The following is a 12,311-nucleotide window of genomic DNA, read 5'->3' on the forward strand; positions in this document are numbered from 1 at the left end:
AATTGGTATTGAAACCATATTCCACCCAAATTCTCAAATTGGTGGATCATGAAAGGAAACAAGCATACAAGTAATGCTGCTTAATATGAAATGAAATAATGCAAGAATTACAAACAAATAAGCTAAAAATAAAATAAAAATCTAGATAAGTGAAAACAACTCACTAATGATCAAATTCTAAGGATTAATGAATAATAATAAAGGCTCCATGAATAATGAATATGAGTCGACAAGATACAAATCTCTTGATCATTCATCCATGGGTAATGAAATCATGCTCAACAATCAAAACACAATTAAGACAGTCAGTGTGACTTCAGTCGAGAGAGGTTCACACAAGTTAATAATCAGGGGAAACAACGGTCCTAAGACATATCCGGATGTCAACCACAACATAAGTAGATCACAAAAAGAAAGTCGAGGTGAATCTTACTCACATCAACATGTGGCTCTAGAACCGAAATTTTTTTTCAATAAGTGTGAAATATAAATAAGATTTTATTAAGAATTCAACCATTGCCAAAATGGCAGAATTCAACACTGATTAATGTCACACAAATCCATAAATGAACAAAGGATTAGCAAAAAAAATTTCGGATGCTCAAAAGTATATGTTGCAATAGATACAAGCACGATTGAAGAATAAGAAAATAATGATAGGAATAATAGTTCACAAAATTGAAAGACTCATAGTAACCGACTCACTAATCCTCAAAATCATATTTCCCCAAATAACAAAAGAAAAACTCAAACTATCCATAATAATATAAAACAAAGCTCATATCCCAAGTCTTCTCACGAGTTCGATTCAAAAATTTAACTGAAAAAAAAACATACATCTATCAATTTCTAATCAAACTATTCATTTAGTTTTATCCGAACAAATTCCATCCCTAAGAGAATAAATTACAACAAGGACAGATCAAATAATACTTTCTAATACGCAAGTTTATTATTTCCGACAAATTCCTACAATCTCACCCAATATTGTTAACACTACCTAATAACTCAAACAACATCCACGTACTATCAAAAAATGGAAGAAATATTAGTACACCAACTTCGTTTAACATGAAACCGCATGCTACAAAAATAAAAAGTCAAATAATACATTTTAAATTATAAAAGAAGTTTTAAACAAAAATAAACACTAAACTACACACTTAATTAAATTAAACATCTAGTTTTGAAAATATTTTAAAAAAAAGGTGACATCAAAATATTTAAAATAATAAATCAATTATGACTACCATATAAAATTCATTAAAACTTACAAACTTTGAGGCGAGACTTCTTGAGTTTCTTGTAACCGACAGTAGGAACAACCCAAACCAGAACCATGCTTTGATACCAACTGAAACGACCCTGACACAACTTTTAAATTAAACTAAATAAAATACGGGTTTTCAAAAAAATTTCGGCATGACCTCTCTGTTTATATTATAACCCACCTGTCACAGACATCAGTCAAAAATAAAACAACCAACAATACTAAACAATTCAGACCGAGAAACGAACGAAGACCTGAGAATAAGATACGACAATTCAACCATCAAAATAATTAACACTTTGATATTTCCATGCCCAAAGACAATCAATGAATCTTTACATTTACATTAATCCAAGAAACAAAATAAAAGACTATGAAATGTTAAAATAAACTTTTGCAGAAGACTAGCATAGGTCAGAGGGAATGTGTTGTGCCCGCGATGGAATGTGTCGTGCCCGCATCGCAGTCCGCTCGATAGTCTTGCCCCTCAATCTCTATGAAATACTCCTCATCTGAAAAAAATAAGTGTTGTGAGTCTAAAAGACTCAGCAAGAATAGGGGGGGGGGGTAACGAGTACTACGTAAATACAAGCACGCACAAATTAAAAATAGCTTGATAATAAAATATCTTGTGCCCTTAGTTTGAATAAAATGTACTTCTAAAATGAGAGAACATGAATATAACATATGCATGGCTAAGTCATGTATAATCAATGAAACTGCATAAACTGTATCTGAATCTGTAACTGTGAACTTAGATCCTTGATTGTGACTCTGTGATTTCGATCATGATCATGACTATAGTGCACAATGCCGCAAGGAGGTCGAGATGAAACTCAACCCAATCTTGCCCTAAATTGGTAAGGAAGACCAGAATAGCTCCGGCCCCACACGAACACATGCTAAGGTAATGAAACCCATAATAATTTGGTAAGGGAGACCAAAACGTCTTTCAGCCCACACGAACACATGAATATGTAATCACAACCATCTCACTTCATTCAAAAAAATTTCTTTCTTTTATTGAATATGAGACTTAGCATGCATATGTAAATATGACGTACATGTATATGTTAATCAATAATCATGCATATGGCTCACATATGGATGATCGGGATGGTGATTTAGGAACAACCCAAAGGATAAAATTCTAAACCATAAATTTGCAGTTAGGACAATTTGAGTGGTTTGCCCGTAAAATTTGTAACATATCATTTCTTATTCAAAAAGAGTTCTGCTTAAAACCACGACTCTAACACACTTAGAACTAAATAAAGAAGTCATCCTCGGGGTATTACTCCTATCCAAACATTTTATAAAAATTTCAATTCCGGGCAGCAACCTTATTAAATCCCAAATTCTACACTTCTATAATCAAATGCCTAGAACTTGACCAAAACTTAACCGAATTAATTTCCGCTTGGACCAACATATTGCCAACATCCTAGACTAATTCCCGACCCTAGACCTAGGACAAAACCCAAGTTTCACCCCTGTTTTTTAAAAAAAAAATGATTTCCGGACAGCCCACTCACTTTCCAAAAATTCTGCACAAACCTCATTTTCAAACTCAACCAAAACACATGGGTGTTTGTCTTCAAATTCCAGACATTATCCTAGCATTAAACCAACACTTAAACTCACTCAAAACCCCCTTAAAACTCCCATAACCCAGCTCAAACCTAGCTTAACCAAGCCATCCATACCGAGCCCCGAAAACCAAATTTTCGAAATGCACTTCAACCCCATCTCACAAGCCATTTCAAACTCATCCTAGCTGCTACCATGTGAACTACATTCACCCATGGTAGTTCCTAAATCACCAACCAAACATCACAATCCACACAAACTGTTCGAACCCAGCACATACAGATAAGCAAGTTTATGAAATTTTTTTCTTTAAAATAACAGGGCATCAATGCCAACTACAATTCAACTCAAAATCATTCCAAACTTCATCAAGTAATTAAAATTTCATTTTCCACAAGCATGTAAAAAAATGAAACTAACGACAGAAATGGGGAAAAATCGAACAGGGCACTTGCTATAAATTTTCGAAATAATGAAATGCAACCCTAAACCAATCACACGACACAATAGATTTACGAGGTAAGGAAAATGAACCACATTCTTGCCTAAGCTAAAACAGAGAAATCGAAAGGGACAGAAATGCTAGCTGCGGTCGTTCGAAGAAACAAGGAGCTCGATTGAGCTATGGCCGACGCGAGCTGGAAAGGGGCTGAACTTGAGCTCTAACGGAGAGAAAACCAGCTTGCCCTGTACGCCAATAAGAAGCTACGCTGGAGAAGAAGAAGATGGAGGAGCTGCGGCGGCCGATGAGAGGGCTGGAGCTAGAGCTGAAATCGAGCTGGGAATGAGCTTAAGATTCACGACCAGTTAGCTATGGAACAATTTCTGGAGAAGAAATGAAGGAATGGAAGCTTAAGAGAGGAAGATGCCGATGGATTCTTGAAGGAGACGAAACAGGGGAGTGAATGGTGAGGGGCGTGTATGTGTGTAGGCGAGAGTGTGTGAGTTTTGGGGAGTAGAATTGGAGAGTAGGGTTGTGTATTTTAAATGGAATTTTTCAGGGTTAAATAAATAGTAGGGAAAATATTACACAACTCCAAATTGCTATTTAGACTTTGGAATTAGAATTTAGGAGTTTAATTTGCACTGAAAAAAAATACAAGTTCAAAATTTTTAATTTAAAATGTTAAATTGGATTTTACTAGCTCAGGATTAAAATGCTATACTCGAATTAAAAAAAATCAGTACTTTAAATATTTGATGTCGCAGCGATAAATAAAACTTTTAAACAATTAACAGAGCAGTTAAAATAATTTAAGCAGACTAGACTAATCGTTTAAAAGCAAATTAAATAAATACACAAGCGAAAAATAAAAATCTTTAAAATGATTTGGATAATTAAAATTAAAAAATATTTAAATAAATAAGCTAGACATTTAAAATAATTTAAGATAATTAATTGCTAAACTTAGGCTATTTAAAATAAATAAGTTGGACACTCGAAAATATTTAAACAACTAAGCTAAACAATTAAAGTTATTTAAAAGAATAACCTAAACAATTAAAATCATTTTAATAAGCAAACTTAAAATTTTAAAATATTAAAAACAAATAAGTTGCACAATAAAATTGTTTAGAAAAATAAACTTAAACAATAATAAAAAAACATTAATTAAATAGTTAGTAAAATAAAATCATTGAATAAATAATAAAAATGTTTTATTAGCATATAGTTCAAATAAAGAATTTAAATCAATTAAATCTAAAAATAATAATCATAATATTTATTAAATTAATGCATGTAATTTAGTAAATTGGATTTTAGGCATCACAATTCCTTTCCCCTTGAATGGAATTTTGTCCTCGAAATTCAAGTCTTACTAACTAGGTTCGAATACCTTAGACCAGATCAACACTAAATTTTCTAACTTTGCACTTACATGAGTTGACCTAAATCAGCTTTCGCTGCGCACTCTGATGCTTACTGATATCTATATCATCAAGGACCTGACTAACTCTTATTCCAATATAAAAGTTACAATTCTTACATCTTCCTAAGTGGTCCTATCCTCAATGAAATTCTATCACTCCTCAAATTTACTACCAATCTAAATTTACAAACTCAGAAACGTCATCTTATTGCAACTTATAAGTTCTACAACTTAAAAATTCTTAGACTTTTATGTTATTGCACAACCTATATTTTGCTAACCTTATATCCTACGTCGGGATTTCAAGCAATATAGTCCATTAAACCAATAAATAGTTTATGTCGACCTCGAACATAACTTAAAAACATTATAATAATCGAAGCTATGCTTAACGTCTATTTACTAATTAAACTTAACTCATATAATATACAACCCAAGCTCTTAAGAAATTCATAAGTCCTCAAATTAATTAGCGACTAAACTCTAAATTTTTTTTTCTAAATAGGAGAGCTAAGGGACTATACAATTCTACCTCGTTAGGCTTCAAGATATGATATGAATCTGACCCACTTCTATAAATAAATCTAATCTAATCCTTGATAAGAAAATATACCCATAACATGTTGTTCGGTTCCAAGATATTATCCGATAACATGTAGAATCCAAATAGGTGACTAGACAGATCCCAAATATCCATTTACAAATTTATGCGTTCATCTCTAGCATCTTTGATTCTACCGCAAGTTTAACTCTTAATTAAAATTTCCCAATAAATTTATCCACATCTTCTATCCCAGACGCAACGACTAAGAAATCCATGATTACACTTCAAGTCAAAATATACTACGAGCTATTATCCTCTTATTGGATTAGATGGTCTCTAAGTACCAAACAATTTCTACATACCGCCTAAATACATATCTCAAATCCCTAGTTCAACTTGACAGCAAGTCTGAAAATCAAAAAATTTCCAAATTATTATATGTTCAACCTGAATTCGTATTTCAAGAACTTAGTACCCAATTAGACACCTCGAAGAGTTTGCAATTCGACTGTAAATGCTTACTCATTGTTCCTCAAGTACCTTAGCATTTCACTGGTAAATAAATCTACAGTTTATTCGGAAAAACTTCATAATTATCTATTCATCATTTTATGCCCATAGTTGGTGCATTAGTATTATCGGTTGACATTCACAAAATCTTGGAACACTAATATAAAGTACCCAAAATTCTTTAGGGGAAATAGAGCATTAGTCTTATCGGTTGACATTCACAAAATCTTAGAACACTGATATAAAGTACCCAAAATGCTTTAGGGACAACTCTATTTCCCTGTCTCGAGACTGATTACCCATTCAGCTTACCATAGTCGTCTGTTTACTCTTAACGATCCTATTTAAAATTGAAACAACTCATTCAATTAATTTACTACCTAGTAGTCTATTCGCTAGAACTAGATATAATTGATAGTCGTCACTCCTAGGATCACAACAATAACTTAGGATTTTATCTAGCACTAATGCTAAATTTCAACATTCTGAATACTTACTATGCGGTTACGAACCACTTATTTACACAAGAAATCAAAATGATAGTTGAAACCATATTCCACCCAAATTCTCAAATTGGTGGATCATGAAAGGAAACAAGCATACAAGTAATGCTGCTTAATATGAAATGAAATAATGCAAGCATTACAAACAAATAAACTAAAAATAAAATAAAAATCTAGATAAGTGAAAACAACTCACTAATGATCCAATTCTAGGGATTAATGAATAATAATAAAGGCTCCGTGAATAATGAATATGAGTCGACAAGATACAAATCTCTTGATCATTCATCCATGGGTAATGAAATCATGTTCAACAATCAAAACACAATTAAGACAGTCAGTGTGACTTCAGTCGAGAGAGGTTCACACAATATTTGCTGACTCGATTCTACCCCACCTGTTGCCAAGTACACATAAAAAACAAAGCAACAGCCAGATAACTCTGGTGAGAATGATATTCCCAGTAAAAGAAACATAACATGCAATACAAGTAATATATCTATAGCATGATATACAGACAACATATTCAATGCTAATACGAATGAAATGCACGTCTTTAAAACAGTGATATCAACTCTGATAATCAAGGAATTGCTGCTCTGCTTTTGGGATCCCGAGGATGAGATCACGTAACAACTCACCGACTCTCCCGATCAAGGTGGTGCTACGTATCACAATCCCCTAGACTTTGGTGCGACTATAAGAAGTATGCTGATGCTAGGTGAACTTCTACAACCCAGGCCACTCGCAGTATAGCCCCCAAAATGTCTAAAGAAAAAGGGCCGTTATGCCCGCTGAAATAAAAGGTTTGACTCAAGATGAATGCATAAGAAAACATAAGACATTAAGCCATATAACAAAAGCTCAAACAACAAAATACATGTTCCACATTCTAGAACGAGTATTGATGCAAGTATGTGATTTTTAAGGGAAACGCAAGAACCAACTGTCTGAATCAAACAAATAAAAAAATCTGAATCAAACAAATAAAAAAATCCCCATTTTCGAATTATGCTTTCGAAAATCATAACAAATCCGAATGACGCTCTAATTCAAAACCGACTGAGAATAATCGATAAAAACTATCTCAAGAATGACATAACCGAAACTCAATCAATTCTAACAACATTCGAAAATAGAAGTCTAGCTGATCGAAGAAAAACTTACGATAGAAAAAAGCTCTCGCTGCTGTGATCGCTAATCTGCCTTCAGAAATAAATTCTAACGGACGGATCTAGCAGAAATCGGGATCACAAAGCTTGGAAGAGGCGTTCCCAAGATTTAATGGAGAGAACACGATTTGGAGGAGATGGTGGAATAGGAGAAAATACTTACTCAAGTAAATTAATATAACAATTCCACTTTTTGCGTTTAAGTCCCTGAAATTTCCAAAAATTACAAAATAGACCCTGATCAAAATCAAGTCGGCTCATGAACTCTGTAATCTCTGATTATCTCAAATGAACTCAATTAATATAAATTTGAGGCGTTACAATTATCCCCCTCTAAGAAGAGATTTCGTCCTCGAAATCAATAAGAATCAATCACATAAGATAGAAAAAAGAACAAAAGACAGGAAGAAAAACTCACGTCATCCGAATAACTCAGGAAAACGCTGTCTCATGTCAGATTCTGTCTCCCAAGTTGCTTTCTCGAATTGGTGACGGCTCCACTGAACTTTCACCAAAGGAATCGACTTGGTTCTGAGCTGCTTCTCCTTTCGGTCAAGGATCTGAATGTAAGAGTGGGTGCCCAGTGAGCCAACTGTGTGGCTATGGGCTTTGATGACTCTTTGTATAAACAATCTTTTGTTTAATATTATTTACACTTTTATGGCAATGACTTTATATTACTTCATATTGTTATATTGTGATATACTATTGTTGTTTTGATAAAGACCTTGAATATACTATAGTGTATGTAAGATGTGGTAGAACATGGAGATGTCTATCATGAAATACATCTTATAGTCACTGTATATTCTAAAAACCGTTCCTAGTCGATTGAGCCGTCCGATAATAAGGATAAGGATCGCTCGAGTTTGAGACTAGCATTTGCGATGCGGAGTACCACGTTTCATTGGTAGGGAACATGGAGATGTTCGAAGCATGCAAATGGATATTCATAGGATGAATAATCGAACTACCCTATCCGGACTTTCCAAGTGGTTATCACTTATCGAGTGGATTAAGTCCGCGGTTTTGGTTGTACACCATTAGTCCTTACGACTTGAAACATCATGGAGACTCTATATGCTAGTGCTGTGCTTTGACTCGTTTACCGACTCTATGGGGGTCATCAGGTGTCGAGATTGGGTACAGTTACGACACATATAGGAGTCAATGCATTGTTGTCAAGGATTCACCACATACTTGCGAGTGTGGATATCCTATGCGATCTGAGGAGATATTAGTGTGATAAATCTCTGGCCAGAGTAATTGATGTGATTTAAGAAATGGTTTCTTAGTAGCACATGCGATGTCACTAATTTGATCTTCAAGATGTATTGCATAGTTATCGAATCTTGAGCGACTCTCGATATACCAATGGTTGTTGATTCGATCGGGATATATGGATGAAGGGACCGTACTGTACGCTAACCAAAATCTACTGGTTCTTGTAGGCACTATCAGTGATACCTAGGGAATCATGGGGCGATGTTGCTAGGCGCTTTACCATGATTCGTTGGGCAAGTCGGAAAGTGTTGTTCCGAGTCACAAGGAGTTGTGAGCCCACGGCTAGCTGTATCCCTGAACCATTGAGGGTCACACAGTGTAATGGAGTTTTAATCCCCGTTGAGATAGTTAAATTTAAAGAGTTAAATTTAATGAACTAAGGAGTTGGACTTCTTAAATAAGAGTAATGGAGTAGGATTTCCTAAAATGACATAGGGATGGACATTTTTGGAAATCACTGAATTCGGATTCAGGAAAATTTATTTTGACTTTAAAATGTGCAGAAATGGTTTCTGTGCACATTGGTGAAATCAGTTCATCAATCGGAGTCACGATGAATTTTATATTAATTTCTGAACGAGCGGGCTTTGCTTGTCGGGCCCCAGCTTATGACTAATGGGCCCTAAGGTGTTAGTGGCCTGCATTATAAATAAGTTATTTCAGTACAGAAATTACACACAACAGGTCATAATTTTTGAGACAGAGCAAAAATCGAACCCTAGCCTCTCTCTCAACAAATCGGCCGAACCCTCCCCCTCTGCCCGAGAAAATTCCGGTCTGTGATTTTGAATCGCGGTCAGGAATAACGAATCAGATTCGTGTAATCTCTTCGCAGAAAACTTCTGATAGATTTTCTAGTGCAATCTATCAGAGGGATTAAACCTCTGTTCGTGGACCTGATTGAAGGAGTTCATCGGTTCCAGGGAGAGACAACAAGAGCAGATAAAATCTGTTGGTGTCCATTAATCTCGTTGCGAGATTTAAGGTAAAATTTAATTAACTGTTATTTAAATTTTACACACACACAATAATTTAATCGTTGAACGGTTGATACCCACACTATGGAATTGTTCCATAACAAAATTTTAAACTTCCGCTGCACCGGGTATCAATCGTGATTGATCAGAGAGCCGCGTTTTCCAACAGTGGTATCAGAGCCAGGTTGCTCAGATCAAACGATTAAATTAATCAATTGTACAAAATTTTTGAGTCTCGGTTTTTGAAACAAAATAAATATTTTTAAAAAAAAAAAATTTTTTTTTTTTCGGGGCAAAACCCGGGCAGCGATTGGATCGCTGCCCGGTGGGGCAGCAATTGTTGCTGCCCCGGGCGGCGCACGGCGCCGCCCAGGGGCGGCGCCAGGCGCTGCCCTAAGGGGGCAGCCGGGCTGCCCCGGCCCGCGCCCCGGGTGCGGGCCGGCCCGGGAGTGTCCCGGGCGGCCCGCGGGAAAAATTATATTTTTATTAATTTTAATATTTAAAATTTTATTTTTGGTCCGGTCAAAAATTGTTTTTGATTGGTTCACGAGATTTCGGATCGAATTGTTCGAGTCCGTAAATTTTAAAATTGATTTTGGATAAATTTGAATTTTTGGAAAATTTTAATATTTTATCCGTAAATTGAATTTTGAAATCAATTATTTTGGTACAATTGATGATAAGATATGATCTTATGATATATTAAGTAAAATATGATTTTATTTGTAAAATTGGATTTTATAGATAAAATATGATTTTATTTGATATAGAGATAAAATATGATTTTATATGTGAAATGAGATTTTATATATAAAATATGATTTTATCTTGTTTAAATTTGAATTGCCACTGCATGTTATCCAATAAATTAATTTTGAATTAAATGTTATTGGATAAGGATGATCGATTGCCATGACCAATTTTGTAGGTGTATGTTAGGAATTTACATTTTGTTTTTATTGTTGTTGGTTTTATTAATGGGCCTGGTTTATGGCCCGATATGAATGTCATATGTAATAAAAGTGGGCTTGGTTTATGGCCCGTTCCCACCCCTAAAATGTATCCCCTACTTGTCATTGTTATTTATTGTAAATACATTAGATTTAGTGGGAGATCAAGATTTGAAGACGGTGGGCCCAGCAGACAATAAAGACTGAAGAAATGTAAATTGGAAGCACATGTAATAGGATTGCATTGCATACTGCATATTACCTAGGATTGGACTAAGACCCGTGATTGGCAACCACGGGTCAATTAGAAATGGAATCGATCATCCTATATAATATGTGATATTATGATTGTATGCATGTTTAGACATAAATTGCGTGAATCCGGCAATGCATGCAATAAATTAAATATGATGAGACAAATATTTTTATAAATAAAATCCCTCATTTTAAATATGATTTAAAATTTATATCAAGATAAATAAAGGAAATTTAAATATTGTTTAAATGTTCCTACCTTCCATCAACGGTCAATGTATGTGATGCTACCCGCGGATACGGTCCGGCTCATATTATTGGGGGGGCCCCGTCCGTCGGAAAGCTGTACATTGGATCGACAAATGTTGTAAGTTGGGTGGAACTCCCATGGGATCGGCTCATATTATTGGGGGATCCACATGGCGACCGTCCATCACAACTTAATATTGATGGGTCATCTTGACATGTCACTTTAAACGGCGTCATATTATTGGGCCCTTATTGGACATGAGGTAAATACATGGGGGTTGCTTTGGAAGCAATTGGGCTCTACCTTTTGAGAATTATGGTTGGCTGATATTATTCGGGACCATAAGTTTGTCAATTGGACTCCATGTTCTCACTAAGGAAAAAGTTTCCCGTTTTCACTAGAGGGTGGTGAAATCGTTAAAATAGTGGGAGTGAGATTCATAAAATTAAATTCGCCTATTTTATGTCTTAGTAAATTGTTAAACAATCATTGATATATGTCTGTTTTCCTTTTCAGTATTTCATACAATGAATTCGCGAAATCCTTTATTCTCGATCCTCGAACAAAACAAGCTGACTGGCGCCAACTATACGGAATGGTTCCGGAAGTTGAAGATTGTCTTAACTTCGGAGAAAATGCTCTATGTGTTAGAGAAAGCACCTCCGAAGGAAGCACCAGCTGATGTTAGTCCGGAGGAATTGGCCAAGCTTGATGCATGGTGGGACCATGACATCAAGACCAAATGCTATATGCAAGCCTCGATGTCTGATGAACTCCAGAGGCGATTTGAGGACACGGTGAATGCTGCTGACATTCACGTGCAACTCAAGGAACTTTTTGGGGCTCAGTCGAGGGCTGAAAGGTTCTCTACTGTTAAGGAGTTGATGACGTGCCGCATGCGTGAAGGGACTTCGGTCCGTGATCATGGGGTACGAGTGATTTGGCTCATACAGAAGTTAGCGACCCTTGATTTGGTGTTGGAGCATGAACTCAATGTGGACTTGCTGCTTCTATCTCTTCCTTCTTCATTTGATGGATTCGTGATAAATTTTAATATGAACAAGATAGAGGCCACCCTTGAAGAGATGGTCAATATGCTCGTTACATATGAATCCACACTTAAGAAGGATAAGCC

The 12,311-nt window shown here is 35.4% G+C and overlaps 1 long non-coding RNA gene across 1 annotated transcript; it reads right to left on the reverse strand.

The window, feature by feature from the left end:
- Positions 1-1,544: 1,544 nt before the first annotated feature.
- LOC140867025 (uncharacterized) lies at positions 1,545-3,800 on the reverse strand. Its single transcript, XR_012145021.1, has 2 exons — positions 3,406-3,800; positions 1,545-1,782 (listed from the first exon to the last, which is right to left on the reverse strand). It is a non-coding gene; the product is annotated as an uncharacterized lncRNA (long non-coding RNA).
- Positions 3,801-12,311: the final 8,511 nt, after the last annotated feature.

Source organism: Henckelia pumila, chromosome 4 (assembly GCF_033568475.1).
Source record: "Henckelia pumila isolate YLH828 chromosome 4, ASM3356847v2, whole genome shotgun sequence".
NCBI classification, from domain to species: Eukaryota; Viridiplantae; Streptophyta; class Magnoliopsida; order Lamiales; family Gesneriaceae; genus Henckelia; species Henckelia pumila.